This window comes from Piliocolobus tephrosceles, chromosome 9 (genome assembly GCF_002776525.5).
Source record: "Piliocolobus tephrosceles isolate RC106 chromosome 9, ASM277652v3, whole genome shotgun sequence".
Lineage (NCBI taxonomy): Eukaryota > Metazoa > Chordata > Mammalia > Primates > Cercopithecidae > Piliocolobus > Piliocolobus tephrosceles.
The window spans coordinates 43,146,169-43,168,210 of NC_045442.1; the positions used below are offsets into that span (position 1 = coordinate 43,146,169).

The following is a 22,042-nucleotide window of genomic DNA, read 5'->3' on the forward strand; positions in this document are numbered from 1 at the left end:
GTTTTAAAGCTAAATAAATATACTTAATTTGAGATCGTGTATTGCTGTGTCACCCAGGCTGGAGTGTAGTGGTGCTTACTGTAGCCTGCACCTCCCAGGTTCAAATGATTCTCCTGCCTCAGCCTCCCGAGTAGCTGCGATTACTGGTGCCCACCACCATGCCTGGCTAAGTTTTGTATTTTTAGTAGAGACAGGGTTTCACCATGTTGGCCAGGCTGGTCTTAACTCCTGGCCTCAAGTGATCCACCTGCCTCAGCCTCCCAAAGTGCTGGATTACAGGGGTGAGCCACCATATCTGGCCAAAAATAGACTTAAAAGTTTTTGTGGCCAGGCGCGGTGACTCACACCTGTAATCCCAGCACTTTGGGAGGCTGAGATGGGAGGATCATGAGGTCAGGAGATCGAGACCATCCTTGCTAACAGGGTGAAACTCTGCCTCTACTAAAAATACACAAAAATTAGCCAGGTGTAGTGGCGGGCGCCTGCAGTCCCAGCTACTCAGGAGGCTGAGGCAGGAGAATGGCATGAACCCAGGAGGCGGAGCTTGCAGGGAGCCCAGATTGCGCCACTGCACTCCAGCCTGGGCGACAGCATAAGACTCCATCTCAAAAAAAAAAAAAAAAAAAGTTTTTGTTACAAAATTAGATTAGCAAAAATTGATGTTACTATAATACTTTTCTCTGTTTTTTCATCTTCTTCTTTGATTTTAATGTTTGTTAAAATTCACATTCCCCTTGAGAACTTTTTTTTATCTTGACAATTGAAGTCCATTAAAAATGCTCATTTAATGCCCCCAAATATTCAAATAAAAAGAATTTGCACTTCAATGCTTTGAGTCATAAATGTAAATGATTTCTAAAGTCCATTAAAGCCTTACCCTTATGCTTAGTAGGCAGGTCTCCTTTTTACTAATGAGGTTTTAGCAAAGGAATAAAAGGTTAAGTGATTATCTTAGCTAGGGAGAGGCTTTGATAATGAAGGTAGGGACTGTTGCTGTTCTTTTCATCCTAAGCTGGCATTTACCTTAATTCAGTGTTTCTTTGCTTGACAAATAGTACTCCTCAGAGTTTGTTAAAAGATTTCAGAGGGATTCATTCAGTTGGAGGTCTTTGCTTCTTATAATTATTGCAACAGAAACTGATCCCACGTTACTTAATTATTTAAAAAATCATGTATATAATTATAATAGCATTTATGTTGTAGAAGTAAGTGCCATTTATGGCCCTGATTATATTAAAAGGATTATGACTTCTGGTATATGAAGTCCTATTTATTTTACCTATTTTCCTGGATACTGTGATTCAATTGAGTGTCAAGTCTGGAAATTATTCTACATAATAGTGGGAGAAAAATTTGAAACTATCAACAGTCTTGGATGAGAGAGGAGAGGGAAAAATGAGCCATCAGTAGATGGCAGATCACACATTGTGCAATAAGACTATAAGGGCAGTCTACTAAGATCATGGATGTTTGAGTGATCAGTTTCCTGAGGAAGTCAGTGTTTTAGTATCTTCATGGATACAAGATGCCTCCTGCATTTTTCTATCCTTTAAAGATGAACACAGTTGTTCACTAAACACTGAAAACCATAACCTTTAAGAACTAGAAGGTGTATTTGCTGTATCATCCACACACACTCGATCTTCGTCTTCCTTTAACTGACTGTTGGCGGAAAGTACAGTAGAGAAATGAGGTTTGCCTGCAACATTCTCCAGGGTCCATCCTCTAGGTTGCTAGGTGTCTAGAGGCAGGTGTGGTAGTGACAATAGCGACAGTGGTGATAGCAGCATTCCAATTCTACTGGGTATCAGATATGGATATCAGATATATTGGTGGGTCCTTTCATTTAAAATATCAAGTGGTGGCATGATGGCTTTCTGGTGGGTCAATTGTCATTCTGAATGTACTTTGTGAAGGCCCTGACTAGATCCTGCTGAGGAGTCCTGGCCAAAAATCTATGTTTGATATTTCAGGCTCAACCACAGGCAATGACAAAGGCTTTACCGGGCAAACCCCTCTGAGGAAAGTTGCCCTCCCCAGACTCGGGACATACCCAGTGGAATCCAATCTTTAAAGAGAATTGCATTCAGGAACTCAGATCCTCCTAATGGCTCATGTTCTTAAACATAGTTGCCTTCCTAACCCAGGTGTCTTCATTCAGAAGTTTCTTTATCTGAGGGCTTCCTGCTGGAGCTTTCTTCGGGTGCTTCTGCTTAAGCTTTCTTATGAGTGGAGTGGGAGGAAACCTTAAGAAACCATTCCCTCCTCTGACTCCATACTCTTCTACTCCTAGCTCTCCCCCTCCCACTCCAACCTCCTGCTCCAGAGTTCGTAATACTACTGGAGATTTTTGTTTGGGGCTTCCTCAATAGTGAGCTGACCCCCATGTCTGTTCTCATTCACTGACCCTCCACCAGTGCACTTTTCTGGGGAATTTAGAAGGCCTGGGTGAGTTGGCAGTTTCTTTGGTTTTGGCCTCTTGCTTATACTATTGTGATAAGTGATTAAAGGTTTGATTGTTACTTCGATTTTGGCCTGCTGCTTTAATCAACTTCTCCAACAATGGGCAGCTCAGTTCTCTATCCAGCTCAGCTGAGTTTCCGACACTGTTACTCCAGGTCATCCAATGGTTTTGTTTAAAACACCTTATGTAAAATCTCTTCTAGTTTAAAATTCTTAAAGTGGTTTCTTTTTCCTGTGTTGAACAATTGCCCCTACAGAATTTGTTACCTTTAGTTTGAGCTGTTCAGTCTTAGTGGTCAAGCAGGTATTGTAGGCTGGAAAGGTCATCCTTGTCATGCCATGACAATGATCTGATCTTTGACAAACCTGACAAAAACAAGCAATGAGGAAAAGATTCCCTATTTAATAAATGGTGTTGGGAAAACTGGGTAGCCATATGCAGAAAACTGAAACTGGACCCGTTCCTTACACCTTATACAAAAATCAAATCAAGATGGATCAAAGACTTAAAGCTAAGACCTGGGACCATAAAAATCCTAGAAGAAAACCTGGGTAATACCATTCAGGACATAGGCATGGGCAAGGACTTCATGTCTAAAACACCAAAAGCAATGGCAACAAAAGCCAAAATTGACAAATGTGATCTAATTAACTAAAGAGCTTCTGCACAGCAAAAGAAACTATCAACAGAGTGAACAGGCAACCTACAGAATGGGAGAAAACTTTTGCAATCTACCCATCTGACAAAGGGCTAATATCCAGAATCTAGAAAGAAACAAATTTGCAAGGAAAAAACAACTCCATCAATAAGTGGGCAGAGGATATGAACAGACAGTTCTCAAAAGAAGGCATTTATGCAGCCAACAGACATGTGAAAAAATGCTCATTATCACTGAACATTAGAGAAATGCAAATCAAAACCACAATGAGACACCATCTCACTCCAGTTAGATGGTGATCATTCAAAGTTGGGAAAGAGAGGATGTGGAGAAATAGGAACTCTATTACACTGTTGGTGGGAATGTAAATTAGTTCAGCCATTGTGGAAGACAGTGTGGCAATTCCTCAAGGATCTAGATCCAGAAATACCATTTGACCCAGCAATCCAATTACTGGGTATATACCCAAAGGATTATAAATCATGCTGCTATAAAGACACATGCACATATATGTTTATTGCGGCACAATTCACAATAGCAAAGACTTGGAACCAACCCAAATGTCCATCAATGATAGTCTGGATAAAGAAACTGTGGCACATATACACCATGGAATACTATGCAGCCATAAAAAAGGATGAGTTCATGTCCTTTGCAGGGACATGGATGAAGCTGGAAACCATCATTCTCAGCAAACTATCACAAAAACAGAAAACCAAACACCACATGTTCTCACTCCTAGGTGGGAGTTGAACAATGAGAGCACATGGACACAGGGAGGGGAACATCACACACTGGGGCCTACTGGGGGGTGGAGAGCTAGGGGAGGGATAGTATTTGGAGAAATACCTAATGTAGGTGACAGGTTGATGGGTGCAGCAAACCACCATGGCACGTGTATACCTATGTAACAAATCTGCACATTCTGCACATGTACCCCAGTACTTAAAGTATAATAAAAAACAATTTAACTGCTCAATGGGTAAGAGAAACATCATGTAGTATTCCTATTCATTGATAAATGAATAGTATAGAGCAGTATTTCCCATGCTGTGAAACCTATACCACTAGGAGCATTTGAGCTGATTTTAGGTGGAATGCAAAGTAATTTCCCTTTCATTAGTTATGTTTTAATTTGACAGTGTTTTCAGAAATGTAACTACTAAAAAAGTGAATGAGGCCGGGCGCGGTGGCTCAGGCCTGTAATCCCAGCACTTTGGGAGGCCGAGACGGGCGGATCACGAGGTCAGGAGATCGAGACCATCCTGGCTAACACGGTGAAACCCCGTCCCTACTAAAAATACAAAAAACTAGCCGAGCGAGGTGGCGGGAGCCTGTAGTCCCAGCTACTCCGGAGGCTGAGGCAGGAGAATGGCTTAAACCCGGGAGGCGGAGCTTGCAGTGAGCTGAGATCGGGCCACTGCACTCCAGCCTGGGCAACAGAGCAAGACTCTGTCTCAAAAAAAAAAAAAAAAAAGTGAATGAATTTTGAGAAAAATATTAAGTAAATCATAACAGAGAAGAAATATGGGTATGGCAAAATCTTGATGGTGGTCCAATACAATTGTTGATATACAATAGACAATAACTGTTAACATTTAGACACCCTAGAGCTTACCTCAGGTTGAGATCTATGTTCTTCCTATCTTCTGCTGCCCCTTCTACAAAATGACATGTTGATAGGAGAGCAAGGTGACAGGAAGGTGTGTCAGTGAGAGAGAGAAGCAAATATATAATTGGCACCAAACAGTATGCAGCAGAGATCCCAGGGCAACGACATGCTCAGGCTCACGAGTTGGGTCTTGCCTCAGAAAGTGAAAGGAATATCATATTCTTTACTTTCTTGATAATTAATCAAAATAAATTTGTCCTTTGATTCCTTCTTGTCCTGTGGCAACTATTGTGCTATTTACAAATGAGTCCTAGATTTAAAAAAAATAAATAAACATAATGCAAACAGAAAAAAGGACATTAGCTAAACATTAAGGAACTATGAATAAAATGCTGACTTTAGCTAATAAAATATATGACTACTGATTCACTAATAGTTAAAAAAGGACAATGTATAATGAAAAAGCAGACTCCATATGTTGATGGTTTGACTGATGATGACTTTTAAGCATTACTTATCCATCTTCCCCTTCTGCCCCCAATCTGGGCAAGTTAATAATAAAGCTTGGGTGTTCCCCTCTTTAGTACTAGTGGTAGATTCAAATCACATAAGCTCCCATCCCCAGACAGGAATGCTCACCTTGGCCCAACACTTTAACCATAATAAAAATTCTAAGAATGGGTGGGTGATGTCACCAACATGGTGGAATAGGAAACTTCTGACTTTCCCTGATACTGGGAACGAAATCCCAACACCCAGGTTCTTTGTGTAGAGAGGAAGATCTGGACCTCACGTAGAGGACCCAAACCTTAAATTTCCCCAAGGTATGGTGATTGATTCACAAACTTTAGAAATGCAGGGGATTAGACATGCCCATGCTCCTCTAGATAGTAGGAAAAAAGGTGGAAGTTTATACATGTGCATAAGCATAAGCAACTGCTAAGGACTTTATCCCCTTGGGAGCACTAAAGAGAAGGAACTTTAAAAAGCCCATAGCTCTCTCTTTCCCCCCAAGTCCACTTGAGAGGGGTTTACAAAACACCTTTCCAGTAGCTGGCTGGCGGCCTGAATTCTAACTAACTTGCATCCATGGAGGAGTTAAAGAGACAGTCAATTATTAATCCTCCTCTAGTTTGAGAAGAGTTTGCACTCACATCAAGTGTCTCAAATCCTACAACATTCACCTAAGGAATAGTATTTGAAATCTCTTAGCTCTGAGTGCCAAGGGACTAGTGTACACATGTCATTGTCCACCAGAGGGAAAAAAAGGGGATTTTTAAAAAATTTTCTCTTACACAAGTCCAGTCTTAGAGAGATGTAGGTGTATTATTTAAAGCACAGAAACCAACACAGAGAATCAAGGAATATGAAGAAACAAGAGAATATGTTCCAAAGAAAAGAGCAAGATAAGTCTCCAGAAATCAACTCAAATAAAGTAGAGTATGCAGTTTACCTGACAGGGAATTCAAAATAATGGTATAAAGATGTTCACAGAGGTCAAGACAACAAGGCAAGATGTTGATAACTTTGAAAAAGAGATAGAAAGCATAAAGGAAATACCAAATAAAAATCATATATTTGAAGGATGCTATAACTGAACTAAAAATTTTAATAGAAGAGTTTAACATCAGACTTTATGAAGCAGAAGAAAGGATCACTGAAAATAAACCAATATGAGGAACAAAACAAATTAAAAAGAGTGAAGATAGCTTAAGAGACCTATGGAATATCATCAAGTGGAACAGCTTATACATTATTGGCATAGAAGTAAAAGAAAAATGAGCAAAGAACAGAAAACACATTCAAAAAAATAATTGCAGAAAACTTCTCATGTCTGGGAAAGGAATTCTGGGAAAGGAATTAGAAAGCCAGATCTATTAAGCCCATAAGATATCAAGAAGATGAATTCAAAGAGACTAACGCCATAACAGATCATAGTCAAATTTTCAAAAGTTAAAAACAAAGAGACAGCATTGAAAGCAGCAAGGGAAAAGTGAATCGTTAAATATAGAGGAACTTCCATAAGCTATCAACAAATTTGCCACGGGAAACCTTGCAAGCCAAAGGGAGTGGGATGATAAATTCAAAATTCCGAAATAAAAAGATTGTCAACCAAGAATACTATACCCAGAAATCCTACCTTTCAAAAATTAAGGGTTAAGAAAAAGTATCAAATAAAAGCTGAGAGAATCCATTACCACTAGACCTGGATTACAAAAAATGCTGAAGTTTTTCAAGCTGAAGGAAGAGGATGAAAATTGGTAACATAAAAATCATATAAAATACAAAATGCATGGTAAAATTAAGAAAGTACATTATCAAATTCAAAGCACTCTGATACTGTAATGGTGGTGGGAAAATCAATTATTAGTATATTTCTAGTATAAAGATCAATAGGCGAAACTATTTAAAACAACTAAAGTGACAATAATTTGCTAATATTATGAAAAGATGTAAAGTGTGACACCTAAAACATAAAACATGGGAAGAGATGGAGTAAAAGAGGAGTTTGTATATGCCATCAAAATTAAGCTCTTACCGGTTTAAATTAACTTGTTATAAGATTTTTTATGTAAGCCTCACGGTGAACACAAAGCAAAAACTAATAGTAGATACACAAAAATAAATGAAAAGGACCAAAGCCTACCTGTACAGAAAACTATCAAATCACAAAGAATGCAAAAGAGGAAGAAGTGAACAAAAGATTACAGAAAACAACTAGGACAAACAATTAGCAAAATTGCAGAAGTAAGTCTATACCTATTAATAATAGCCTTGAGTATAAATAAATTAAGTTCTCCAAATAAAATATATAAAGTGGTAGAATAGATTAAAAAACAAGACCTAATTATATGCTACCTGTAGGAGACTCACTTCACCTATAAGGACACACATAGACAAATTATGAAGGGGAGGGAAAAGATATTTCATGCAATTGAAAACCAAGAACAAGGCGGAATAGCTATATTTGTATCAGATAAAATAGACTTTAAGTCAAAAGCTTTATAAAGCGATGTCATTATGTAATGACAAAATTATCAATTCAGCAAGAGGACATAATAATTGTGAACATATATGCACCAATACTGGAACAACAAGTATATAAAGCATGTATTTTTAGATATAAAGGGAAAGGTAGACTGTAATCCAATTATAGTAGGGGACTTCTTCATTCCACTTTCAAAAATGGGAAAATACTTTAGATATATAATCAACAAAGTAACATCAGAGTTAGACTATACTCTAAGTCAAATGGTCCTCTGATATTTGCAAAACATTTGATCTAACAGCCACAGAATACACATTCTTCCCATTGGCACATGGAACATCCTCAAAGGTAACCGTATGTTATGGCACAAAATAAGTCATAGCAAAGTTTTAAAAATTAAAATAATATCAATTTTCTGACCACAATGAGCTAAAATTAGAAATCAACAATTAGAAGAACTTGGTGAACTCTGTGAATACATGGAAAGCAAACAACATGCTACTAAATGATCAATGGCTCAATGAAGAAATTAAGATGAAAATTTAAAAAAATTTTAAAACAAATATGAATGAACACAAAACATACCAAATCCTATGGTATACAGCAAAAGCAGGGAATTATGTAACAAAAATACCTACATAAAAAAGTAGTGATATTTCAAATAAGCAACCTAATGATGCACCTCAATGAACTAGAAAAACATAAAACTAACCCCAAATTAGTGGAAGGAAAGAAATAATAAAGATCAGAGCAGAAATAAATAAAATTGAGACAAAAATACAAAACATCAATAAAACCAAGAGTTTGTGTTTTGAAAAAATAAATAAAATTGACAAATCTTTAGCTAGACTAACAAATTAGCTAGACTAATTTTTCTTAAACCATTCAATGAAATTGAAGGAGAGAATTCTTCCATATTAATTCTACAAGATAATTTTGTTATCTGATAACAAAACCAGATAAGTCATAACAAAAAAAGAAAACTGCAGGTCACTATCCCTGATGAATGCAGACACAAAAATCCTCGACAAAATACTAGCAAACAGAATCCAACAGCACATTAAAAATATTATATACAATGATCAAATACAATTTGTCCCAGGGATGTATGGATGATTTAATGTAAATCAATAAATGTGACAAATCACATCAACAGAATGAAGGACAAAACCCAAATAATCAATCAATGAAGAAAAAGCATTTGATAAAATCCAACCTCTCTTCATGATGAAAACTCTCAGTGAATTAGATATAAAAGAAACACACCTCAACACAAGAAGGCCAAATACGAAATACCTACAACTAACATCAGCCTACCTGGAGAAAGTTGAAAGCCTCTCCTCTAAGAGCTGGAGAGAAACAAAAGTGGAGAAAACAAAACTTTCACTACTTTTATTCAACATAGTACTAGAAGTCCCAGCCAGAGCTATTAGGCAAGAGAAAGAAACAAAGTATATCTAAATTGGAAAGAAGAAAATTAAATTGTCACTATTTGCAGATGACATGATCTTATATTTAGAAAAAACATAAATACTTCACCCCCGCCCCCCCCCTGCCCACACACACTTAAAACTGATAAATGAATTAAATAAAGTTACAGGATACAAAATCAACATACAACAATTAGTAATGTTTCTATACCTCAATAGCAAAAAAGTCTGAAAAAGAATTCAAGAAAGCAGCCGGGCGCGGTGGCTCAAGCCTGTAATCCCAGCACTTTGGGAGGCCGAGACGGGCGGATCACGAGGTCAGGAGATCGAGACCATCCTTGCTAACACGGTGAAACCCTGTCTCTACTAAAAAATACAAAAAACTGGCTGGGCGAGGTGGCGGGCGCCTGTAGTCCCAGCTACTCGGAGGCTGAGGCAGGAGAATGGCATAAACCCGGGAGGCGGAGCTTGCAGTGAGCTGAGATCTGGCCACTACACTCCAGCCCGGGCGACAGAGCGAGACTCCGTCTCAAAAAAAAAAAAAAAAAAGAATTCAAGAACGCAATCATACGTTGATTTTGTATTCTCAAAGTTTGCTGAAGTTGTTTATCAGATCTTGGAGCCTTTGGGCAGAGACTATGGGGTTTTCTAGATATAGAATCATATCTTCTAGAAATAGAGATAGTCTGACTTTCTCTCTTCCTATTTAGAAGCCCTTTCTTTCTCTTGCCAATTGCTCTGGGTAAGATTTCTAGAGCTATGTTGGAATTAGAACTAGGAGTGGTGACAGTGGTCAGCTTTGTCTTTTTTCAGTTCTCAACGGGAATGCTTCCAGGTTTTGCTCATTTAGTATGATGTTACTTGTATCATAAATGGCTGTTATTATTGTGAGGAGATATGTTCCTTCAATGCCTAGTTTGTTGAGAGTTTTTAGCATAAAAAATATTGAATTTGGCCAGGCACAGTGGCTCAAGCCTGTAATCCCAGCACTTTGGGAGGCCGAGACGGGCGGATCACGAGGTCAGGAGATCGAAACCATCCTGGCTAACCTGGTGAAACCCGTCTCTACTAAAAAATACAAAAAAATAGCCGAGCGAGGTCCTGTAGTCCCAGCTACTCAGGAGGCTGAGTCAGGAGAATGGCGGGAACCCGGGGGGCGGAGCTTGCAGTGAGCTGAGATCGCGCCACTGCACCCCAGCCTGGGCCACAGAGGGAGACTCCCTCTCAAAAAAAAAAAAAAATTGAATTTTATTGCCAGTCTTTTCTGCATCTATTGAGATGATCATGTAGTTTTGTTTTTAGTTTTATTTATGTGGCAAATCACATTTGTTGATTGGTGTATGTTGAACCACCTTGCATCTCAGGAATGAAGCCTACTTCATCATGGTGGACTAGCTTTTCAATATGCTGCTTGATTTGGTTTGCTAGGATTTTTTTTTTTTTTTGATAATTTTTGCATGTATGTTTATCAGAGATGTTGGCATGAAATTTCCTTTTTTTGTTACTGTTGTCTCTCTGCCAGGTTTTGGTATCAGAATGATGCTGGCCTCACAGAATGAGTTACGGAGGAGTCCCTCTTCCTTAGTGTTTTTGAGTAGTTTTAGGATTGGTACCAGCTCTTCTTCATATGTCTGGCAGAATCTGACTGTGAATCTGTTTGATCCAGGGCTTTTTCTGGTAGGTAGGCTTCTTATAACTGATTAAATTTCAGAAGTCATTACTGATCTGTTCAGGGTTTAAATACCTTCCTGATTCAATCTTGGGAGGTGATATGTTTCCAGGATTTTATCCATTTTTTTGTTGATCTTCTAGCCTGTGTGCATTGATGTGTTTGTAATAGTCTCCAATGGCTTTTTGTATTTCTATGGTGTTGGTGGTAATGTCCCCTTGGTAATTTTTGATCATGTTTATCTAAATGTTCTTTTTGTTTTGATTAATCTAGCTAGTGGCCTATCAATGTTATTTATGGTTTTGAAGAACCACTTTTTTATTTTATTGATCTTCTCTATGGTTTTGCACATCAATTTTGTTTATTTCAGCTCTAATTTTGTTTTTATTTTCTTCTGCTAGTTTCAGAATTGGGTTGCTCTTGTTTTCCTAGTTCCTCTAGGTATGATGTTATGTTGTGAATTTGAGATCTTTCTAACATTTTTATGTGGGAGTTTAGTTGTATAAGCTTTCCTATAACACTGCTTTAACTGTGTCCCAGAGATTCTGATACATTCTCTCTCTGTTTTCATTAGTTTCAAATAATTTATTGATTCCTGTCTTAATTTTATTGTTTACTCAAAAGTCATTCAGGAGCAGATTATTTAATTTGCATTTAATTGTATGGTTTTGAGGGATCTTCTTGGTATTCAATTATATTTTTATTGTGTTGCATTCTGAGAGTGCGGTTGCCATGATTCTAGTATTTGTTTTAAAAATTATTGAGAATTGCTTTACGACTGAGTATGTGCTTGATTTTACAGTATGTGCCATGTGCAAATGAAAAGAATGTATACTAAGTTGTCTAAGGGAGTGTTCTGTAGATGGCTGTTAGGTCCATTTAGTCAGGTCTCAAGTTTAGGTCCCAAAAATATTTTATAGTTTTCTGCCTCGACAGTCTGTCTAATACTGTCAGTAGGGCATTGAAGTCTCCTGTTATTTCGTGGTTTGTAAACTTTCTTCATTTGTCTCTAAGAACTTGTTTTGTAAATTTTGGTGCTCCAGTGTTCTGTGCAAGTATATTTAGGATAGTAAAGTCTTCTTGTTGAGTTGAACCCTTTATCATTATGTAATGCCATTCTTTGTCCTTTTTGATGACCATTGGTTTAAAGTCGGTTTTGTCTGAAATTAGAATAGCAACCCCTGCTTTCTTTTTTCTTTTCTATTTGTTTGATAGAGCTTTCTCCATCCCTTTACTTTGAGTCTATGGGTGTTATTGCATGTGAGATCGGTCTCTTGAAGACATTGTACAGTTAAGTCTTGCTTCTTTTTCTAGCCTGCCTCTATGTGTCTTTTAAGTGGGATGTTTAGCCCATTTATGTTCAAGGTTAATATGTACATGTGCAGATTTGATCCTGTCATTATGTTGTTAGCTAATTGTTATGTAGACTTGATTGTGTAGTTGCTTTGTAGTGTCAATGATCTCTGCACTCGTGTGTTTTGTAGTGGCTGGTAATATTTTTTGTTTCCATGTTTAGCATTGCTTTAGGACCACTTGTAAGGGATATTTGGAGGTAACAAATTTCCTTAGCATTTGCTTGTCTGAAAAAAAATTATTTCTCCTTTTACTTATGAAACTTAGTTTGGCTGGATATAAAATTCTTGGTTATAATTTCTTTTTTTAAAGATCCTGAATCCTGAATATCATTCTCTTCTAGTTTGTAGGGTTTCTGCTGAAAGGTCCACCATTAGCCCAATGAAGTTCTCTTTGTAGATGACCTGTCCCTTTTCTCTAGCTGCCTTTAATATATTTCTTTCTACTCTCTACTTCTATGGGACCTGGACCCTGGAGAATCTGATGACTGTTTGTCTTGGGGATGGTCATCTTGTATAATACCTTGCAGAGGTTCTCTGAAATTCCTAAATTTGAATTTTGATTTTTCTAGTGATGTTGAGAAAATGTTCGTAAACATTATCCTCAAATATGCTTTTCATGTTACTTGCTCTCTCTCTGTCTCTTTCAGGGACACAAATGAATGGCGGGTTTGGTCTCTTTACATAATCCCTTATTTCTTAAAGGTTTTCTTCATTCTTTTCTATTATTTTTTCTTCATTTTTGTCTGAGTTGATTTGAATAACTGGTCTTTGAGCTCTGAAACTCTTTCCTCAGCTTTGCCTATTCTGCTGTTAATATTTTCAATTACATTATTTCAGCTCTTGAATCATTTTCTTGGGTTCCCTAGATTCCTTAATTTGGGTTTCAACTTTCTCCTGAATCTTGATGAACTTCATTACCATTGAGATTTTGAATTCTTGTCTGTATTTTTAGCCAGTTTTGTTTGGCTAGAAACCATTGTTGGGGAGCTATTATGGTCATAAGGAGTAAGGAGACCCTCTGGGTTTTTGAATTGTCAAAGTTCTTGTGCCTTTTCTTTCTTATCTGGTGATGTGCCCTTAACTGTGGTGTAATTTGAATATGGTCAATTGGCTTCATTTCTGGATATTTTCAGAACACTAAGGCTTTGTGCAGGATCTTTATTTGTGGCTACTGCAGCACTACTCACAATAGCCAAGATATGGAAACAATGTAACTATCCATCGACAGGTAAATTAATTTTTAAAATCTAGTACATATACATAATGAAATATTATTTGGCTATAAAAAGAATGAAATTCTGTCATTTGCAATGAGCCTGGAGGACATTATGTTAATTGAAATAGGCCAGCACAGAAGATAAGTATCCCATGTTGTCATTCATATGTTAGAGCTAAAAAAGTAGATCCCATAGAAGTAGAGAGTAGAATAGTGGTCACCAGAGGCTGGGAAGGGTAGGAGGAAGGGATGGGAAGAAGTTGGTTAATGGGTACAAAATGATAGTTAGATAAGTTATAATGTTCTGTAGTATAGGCGGGTGACTATACTTAACCATAATTTATTGTATATTTTAATACAGCTAGAAGAGAGGATTTTGAATGTTCTGAGCACAAAGACAGATAAATATTTGAGGTGATGGTTATGCCAACTGCTCTTATTTGATTATTACACACTGTAGACATGTATTGAAATGTCTGATGTATCCCATATACATATGCAATTATTATGTATCAGTTTAAAAAATCTCAAGCCTGTCTCCTTTTCTGGCTATTTAAACCATTTGGAACTATTTTGGGAAGGATCCCTTGCTCTTTGAAAAAACACCTCATTATAGAAAATATTTTCATAACCTCTTGGGGGGCGGGGTGTGTGTGTGTGCATGCATGTGTGACATCATTGGTCTTGACATCCAAATCAAATTTTGGGCAGGGATTCATCCTGTTTCTTTAGGGTGGCAATTAACACCATCCTAATGTAAGATGTTAACATTAGGGAAAACTTGGTGGTGGGTATTCAGGAATTCTCTTTCTTTGCAATTTTTCTGTAAATCTAAAACTGCTCTAAAAGTTTATTTTTAAAAAGTCATTGCATGATAGTTCAAGATGACAGAAGTATAAAATAACTCTGTCTTTGGGGTCCATGCTGACTTCTAGGTGAGTCTGTTTCTTCAAGAAACCATGTAGTTTTGCCAGAAAACTCTTTGCCTAGGTATAAGTAAGATTAAGTTTAAGCCAAATTTCACTATAGAGTAAATTGGGTTTCCTGGTAATTTACTTTCATTAGACAATTTTATTTTAGCAAAGCAGATAATAGATTTGTATATTTTTCCTGAATCATTCATGAAGATGGCAATTTTAGAGAAATGGCTACCCCTTGCATAGCCATTGCACTTTGATCTGAAATAGTAATAACCTTATGATTATTGCTCCAAAATGTCTAAAACATAACTCATAAAACACACTTGATTTGTGCTGGCTTTATAAAGGGCATGTGTAGTTCAGAGCAGAAGTCTAATTATTAGACTGAATAAATTGCTTTCATGGCACATTGCTTATATTTCTAATAGTACCTATGTATTTGCAGCTTGTATAATAATAAGGTTATCTTACACACTAATACCTGGAGAAGTACTAAGCCCCTTCTCGGCATTAGCCCCTTTAATCCTCACAGTACATCAGAGGGAGGTACACTGGTTTTTAAATGAGAAAACTAAAGCCTAGTAGAGGCTAAGGAACTTGCTTAAGGTCTCTCAGATCATAAGCCACAAAGCTGGATTCAATTCCAGATCTGTATGACTGTAGACCCTGAGCCTTCCCCAGTAGAGTATAGCACTTGTTATTTACACACCAATGTCCCTCAACTAGGCTTGAATTCCTTAGGAGTGAGAACTGTGTTTTATTCATTTTTGGATCCCCAGATGTAATTTAGACCCACACCAGAAAAAGTGTACACTATATTTATTCTTCCTTTTCCTTTAATACATAAGTTTTGTTACCTCAATCACATATAAGAATAATCCTCCTAATTGTTTTTAGCTGCTCAAGTAATCATAATTACTATGGGGAATGAATACAGATAGAATACTTTGCTTACAGAATTATACAGAAGAAAAAACTCATTCTTGATGGTATATGCTACTGAAATTCAGTTGTGTTGTTGCCCTAAATCATAGCTTAGCAATCACTTTTTCCTCTGCTGGGAAAGCCATTCTTGGCCTGCTTCCAAAAACTCTGGTAGAGGACAGCATACAAGAGCTCTTGTGGGAGAGCATGCGAAATTATTATTGTTTGTCCCTGGATTCTGGATTATGATCTTGCTACCTAAAATATAAGCCCCTTAAAATTGCTATTAGATACCAGATAGCTCTCCATTATGAAGCACTGTAGTATGTCATAACGATTTTATAACTTAAAATATTTCTATATCAAGAGCCATCAGGTTAACATAACGAGAACTATATGTCAGGTTCTGTGGAATTGTTTGTACTCTATCCTGATAAAATGAATCTGGCATGAAGTACTATTCTTTCTTTATCTGAATAAGTGCTTTATCATCACAGGTATGATGTGGATTAGATCCTGCTCTCTTAACATAATCAAAAGAAGACACTTCCTTTGTTGCAGCTAGTAATGTTCTAAGTGATGGGCTGCTTTAGATTTGTGGAGGCCTTTCAAACAAATCCAGGGCATGTTCTTTTGTCTATGGGTTCTCTCTCTGGCTTTGCATAGGGTGGAAAGTCATTGCAACTCTTTCATCAAATTGAATTAAATTGCTTAAGTCTTTGTAACCTGTATGAACTCAGATATCCTTGTGCAATTACAGTGTTCAATATTCAGGACTCACAATAAGGAAAGTACCTGGTTTGAACGGGTGCTAGGTCATGAGGGAGCAGTGCAGGCATGAAGCTAAAAGCCCCCATTTCTAGTCTTTGTTCTGCTGCTAGCTCACTCTGTGACTCTGGTCAAGGCCTTTTACTTCTTGGAGAACTGGATTCCTCTTATGTAAAGTGGGGAAGGTGGTGCAGGTGATCTCTGAATATAATATTTTATAGCTTTAGAACTGCATTGTAGGAGTGAAGTTCTTCTCATATGGTCTGCGAGAACTTTATACTCTGATTTCATTAATAATAAGTCTGAATTTCTGTAGTTCTGAGTTCTGGAGGTAACACAATTGTCTGAAAATAATTTATGTACTTAGATTTCAATTTGGGGAGATTTATATTAGGAAAAAATGTTTAATTTGGTCTTATTTACAATTTTCATGGAAGTATATAAATAATAAAAGGAAATCAATAGCAAAAAGGTATGTCAATCTATTAGGTTCAACTCCTTCCCCCCAAAAATTTCTGGCTCAATGAAGAGTCTACCTATTTATTTACTTAGTTGATTTTCTGCCGCTGGAAAACATTTTAAGGCTGTTGCTCAAATACTGCTTCCACAAGTGCCTGTTTTGGAGGTGTATCTTGGGTTCTTTATTCCCTGACTTGAAGAAATAGATTTACTTGATGAAAGGGAGTCTTAGAAAGCACCAGACTGTGACATGGGTGTGGGAGCATCATATAGGTAAGGGTAAGGGGCGTTGGATAAATGAGTGATTAGAAAGGATTTTGGAGGTGCTGATGGGATTTGAAAGTGAGCTTTTATTCAAGATAGGGGAGTAGTAAATCAAATTTTTATCTTTGACCATGTCCTTGGGTAGGCAATAGTCTGGACAGGTACAGCTAACTCTCAGCCTGAGGAATTCCAGAGCATTCTGCCATTTCTGCCCAACTAAACACAAGTAGTGTTACTGTCAATGATAAAGAGATAAAAGAGTTCTCCTCCTTCTTCCAAGACTTAGAACATGCTTTAATGCTATGGAAAGCTGGGAAACTGAACACAGGTGTAAATGTTAAAATTATAATTGCTGACATTTATCAAGAATTTTCTGAGCTCTTGGAACTGTGCTAAATTCCTTTTGTGTATTATCTCATTTCATTTATGTATTCATTCATATTTATTCAATATTTATTCAACAGGTACATGCCAGGCACACTTTTGACACTTAGAACATAGGAATGAACAAAATACAAGAAATCCCTTTTTTTTACTTGACTTTATACCCAAGTCAAGTACCCATTAATATAAGGGTGAAGAGGGACATACAAGAAATATATTTCTAAGTTATATAATACATAAAGTGATGGAAAATACTTGAAGAAATTAGAATTTGAAAGTTAGGAAATATTGCATATGTCAATATATACACATAATTTTAAATATGGTGGCTAGGGAAGTCCTGATTGAGAAGTTGACATTGGAATAGAAGGCCGAAGGAGGTAAGGAAGCAAGCCAAGCAAACATCTGGGGGAAGAGACTTCCAGGCAAAGGGAAAAGCAACTGCAAAGATCCACAGGAAGAACTGTGCTGTATGGTTAAGAAATAGTGGGGAGACTAGTGTGGCTGCAGCAGCAAGAGTATTAGGATAGTATCATAGGAAATAAGGTCATAGAAGGGGTCAAATAATGATGGGAGTTGGGGGGAGATGATGAACAGATTTTGAAGGTATTTCTATTTGAAGAGGGTTTTGAACAGAGAAGTGTCATGATCTGGCTTAAGTCTTCACAGTAATGCAATGAATGCTGTGCTGATAATAGATTTTTTTGGATACATAGGTGGAAGCTCAGAGATCAGTTAGAAAATTATTGTAAGAATCCAGATTAGAGTGTCAGGGTGGTTGCAATGAGGTTGTAAAACGTGGCCAGGTTCATATCTTTAAAGGTAGAAACTACAAGATTTGTTGACATTTTGGATATTTGATATGAGAAATAGCAACGTGTTAAGGATGATTTCAAGGCATCTGGCATAAGAAACCATAAGGCTTTTTTGTCTTGAGGACAGGTAAAATGGAATTTTAGTATACTGAGATGAGGAAGTCAGTAGATGGAGCAGTTTAGGAAAGGGGGGAAATCAGGAGTTTGGTTTTGTATATTTCAAATTTGAAATGTTTATAATGTATCTAATTAGAGATTTCCAGTAGGCAGTTGTATATGCAAATTATTTATCCTTTCAACAACCATAGGAGGTATGTTTTATAATTATTCTGATCACAGAGGGGGCATGTAATTAATATCTTGATTACAGATGTTCTAGGGCACATAGATAGTAAGCAGCTGAGTAGCCATTTGAATCCAGGCACCCTGAGTCCAGAGCCATGTTACTCACCCTGAAGATTTGCTGTCTTTCTCAGCCATCTTAATCAGACTCCCAACATGCTTTTTTGTAGAAATTGACAAGATGATTCATAAACTTATATGGAAATGCAAAAGTCTTAGATTGGCAAAAACAATTTTGAAAAAGAATAAAGTTAGACGAATCTTACCACCTAATAGTACAATATAAAGCCATAGTAGACAATATGATATTTGTGTAAGGAGAAACAGCAACAACGTTTTTTGAAAGCCTATAAATAGAGACACATATGCAATCAATTGATTCTTAACAAGTTTCAAGGTAATTTAATAGCAAAAGCTTTGTATTTTTAATAAATAGTGCTGAAACAACTGGATATCCACATGCAAAACCCCTCACAATCTCTATTTTATGCCATATAAAAATTAATTTGAAATATATTACAAACCTAAACACAGGAGTGGAAACAACAAGAATTCCAGAAGAAAACAGGAGACTATCTTTGTGAACGTTGGGTAGCCATAATTTTTGACAGAACATAAAAGCACTCAATATTAGAAATAGAATTTAGGCTTTTCTACTAAAATTCAAATCACCTGCCCATCAAAAGGAACTGTTAAGAAAATAAAAAGAGGAAAAAATGGCAAATGGGATGGAGGGTTAACTTGCAGCTCCCACTTGGATAGACGGAGCAGTGTGTGGAGACTCACACTGTGAACTTTGGCTCCAAAAACTACTACAGGAACATACCAGGAAAGCTGAGAGGATCCACAGACCCTTCAAAGGAAGCGGATTGCTGCTGTAGGCCCCTGGAGACAGCCAAAACACTGTGAGTATAAAAAGGGTGAAAGCATGAAACGGGAGTCGTCCGCCCCGAAACACACACCCTCACTGGGGAAACTCGAAGTCCAGATCACAGGAGTATGATGTGACCTTATCTGGAGTTGAGAGAAACTTAAAGAGCCAAGCAAAATACAGAGGTAGAAGAAGCAGCGGGAAGAGCCCTGTGGGCACTCTTGGTCCCCAGGGAAGCTATTTCCAACTTTGCCTCACAGGGGTCCTTGGGGAGGACTGACAGAGAAACTGGGGAAAAAAACACAGGGAGAAGAAAACTTCTAGCCGTATTTTGTTACAGCGTTGACAGAACGTGAAGTTTCCTGGACAGAACCTGGGGAAGGGGGTGGATAGCCCGTGCAGGCACAGCACAGAGGTTGCAGCAGACACAGGGAGGCACGAAACTTGAAAGCTCTGCTTGCTTTCTCAGCCAGGAGACTGGTAACCTGGGCCAGATTCTCAGTCCTGCATGCCTACTGCCTGGAGATAAACTCAGTGCTGTTGGGTGGGGCAGTAGGAATGAGACTAGCCTTTTGGGCTGCATGGGAGTGGGGTGAGGCCTGTAACTGCTGGCTTTTCCCCACTTCCCTGGAGACCTGTATGACAGCAGATGCAGTCATAATTCCCCTGTGAACATAACTCCATTGGTCTGAGAACCACACCTCTATCCCGCACAGTAGCCCCAGCAAGCCCCATTCGAAGAGAGTCTGAGTTCAGACATGCCTAACCCTGCACCCACCATAGGCACATAGACCAATGGAACAGAATAGAGAACCCAGAAATAAAGCCAAATACTTACAGCCGACTGATCTTTGACCAAACAAACAAAACATAAACAAAAACATAACATGGGGAAAGGACACCCTATTCAACAAACAGTGCTGGGATAATTGGCAAGCCACATGTAGAAGAATGAAGCTGGATCCTAATCTCTTACCTTATAAAAAATCAACTCAAGATGGATCAAAGACTTAAATCTAAGACCCAAAACCCTAAAAATTCTAGAAGATAATATTGGAAAAATCCTTCTAGACATTAGCTTAGGCGAACACTTCATGACCAAGAACCTAAAAGCAAATGCAATGAAAAGAAAGATAAATAGATGGGACTTAATTAAACTAAAAGGCTTCTGCACAACACAAGAAACAATCAGCAAAGTAAACTGACATCCCACAGAGTGGGAGAGAATCTCCACAATATATACATCTGACACAGGACCAATATCCAGAATCTACAAACAAACCAGCAAGGAAAAAACAAACAATCCCCTGTAAAAGTGGGCTAAGGACATGAATAGACAGTTCTCAAAAGAAGATAGACAAATGGCCAACAAATATATGAAAAAATGCTCAACATCACCTATGATCAGAAAAATCCACATCGAAACCACAATGTGATACCACCTGACTCTTGCAAGAATGGCCATAATAAAATAAATAAATAAATAATTTAAAAACAATAGATGTTGGTGTGGATTTGGTGAAAAGGGAACACTTTTACACTGCTGGTGGGAATGTAAACTATTATAACCACTATGGAAAACAGTGTGGAGATTCCTTAAAGAACTAAAAGTGGAACTACCATTTGATCCAGCAATCCCACTACTGGGTATCTACCCGAAGGAAAAGAAGTCATTCTATGACATAAGACACTTAAGACACTGCATGTGCATGTTTATAGCAGCACAATTCGAAGTTACAAAAACATAGAACCAGCCTAAATGCCCATTAACAGCAAGTGGATAAAGAAAATGTGATTTATATATAAAAATACACACCATGGAATACCACTCAGCCATAAAAAAGGAATGAAATAATGGCATTTGCAGCAACCTGGATGGAGTTGGAGACTATTATTCTAAGTGAAGTAACTCAGGAATGGAAAGCCAAACATTGTATATTCTCACTCATATGTGTGAGCTAAGATATGAAGATGCAAAGGCATAGCATGATACAATGAACTTTGGGGACTTGGGAAAAGGGTAGAAGAAGGGTGAGGGATAAAAGACTACACATTGGGTACAGTGTACACTACTTGGGTGATGGGTGCACCAAAATTTCAGAAATCACCACTGAAGAACTTATGTAAACCAAACACCACTTGTACCCCAAAAACCTATTGAAATAAAATAAGTAAATAAATAAAAGAAAGGAAACAATACTACGTGCACATGCTTAAAAAATAGCATAGAAAGACTTTTTTAAAAAAGAAAAAGATAAGCCCAAAATTTGGAGAAAATATATGCAATACTTTCACCTGACAAAATAATTGTATCCCCAAACAACATAATGCGTAAACTGTAAAATAATTTAACATAAAACACATGTTACAATGCATACATGAAGTAGTCAGATGCTTATAATTAAAGGTAGAATCATTTTGGATATGACAGGTGTCATTCAGAATGATACCAGTACTGTCCTTGTCATGATGTTGCTGTGTTTGTCATGATTTTCTGAAGCAGAGAACCACTGCAAGGCTCTGAACAAAACCAAGTACAGAATTCTCTTCCCTTTGTTTTCGTGGTAGTTGAACTCCTAAAAATTTCAGTATATATTAAAATGATATAAAATATACTTTGCTTATATGCATATAATGCAATATGTTTCTTGGCTTGGGTTATTATTAAGATTTTCACAACCATAAGAAATCCCTATGAAACATTAAAAATTTGAGCAGGCTATGATTCTTCAGTGTGTGAGACTGTACAACTCATTGCAGATCCAGACTTATAAACAGTTTTAGGATGTCTTAATCATGGTGACAATTAAAAAGAAAACCTCCCCTACAGATTTCTAAAATGTTCCCTAGGGGGTAATGCTATTTATAAAGAGAACCACTGTTCCATTACACAACCGAGAAA

The 22,042-nt window shown here is 37.4% G+C and overlaps 1 long non-coding RNA gene across 1 annotated transcript; it reads right to left on the bottom strand.

Moving 5' to 3' along the window:
- Positions 1 to 674: 674 nt before the first annotated feature.
- Positions 675 to 18,440, bottom strand: LOC111552190. Its single transcript, XR_002734577.1, has 2 exons — positions 18,379 to 18,440; positions 675 to 2,829 (listed from the first exon to the last, which is right to left on the bottom strand). It is a non-coding gene; the product is annotated as an uncharacterized LOC111552190 (long non-coding RNA).
- Between the last annotated feature and the right edge of the window lie 3,602 nt (positions 18,441 to 22,042).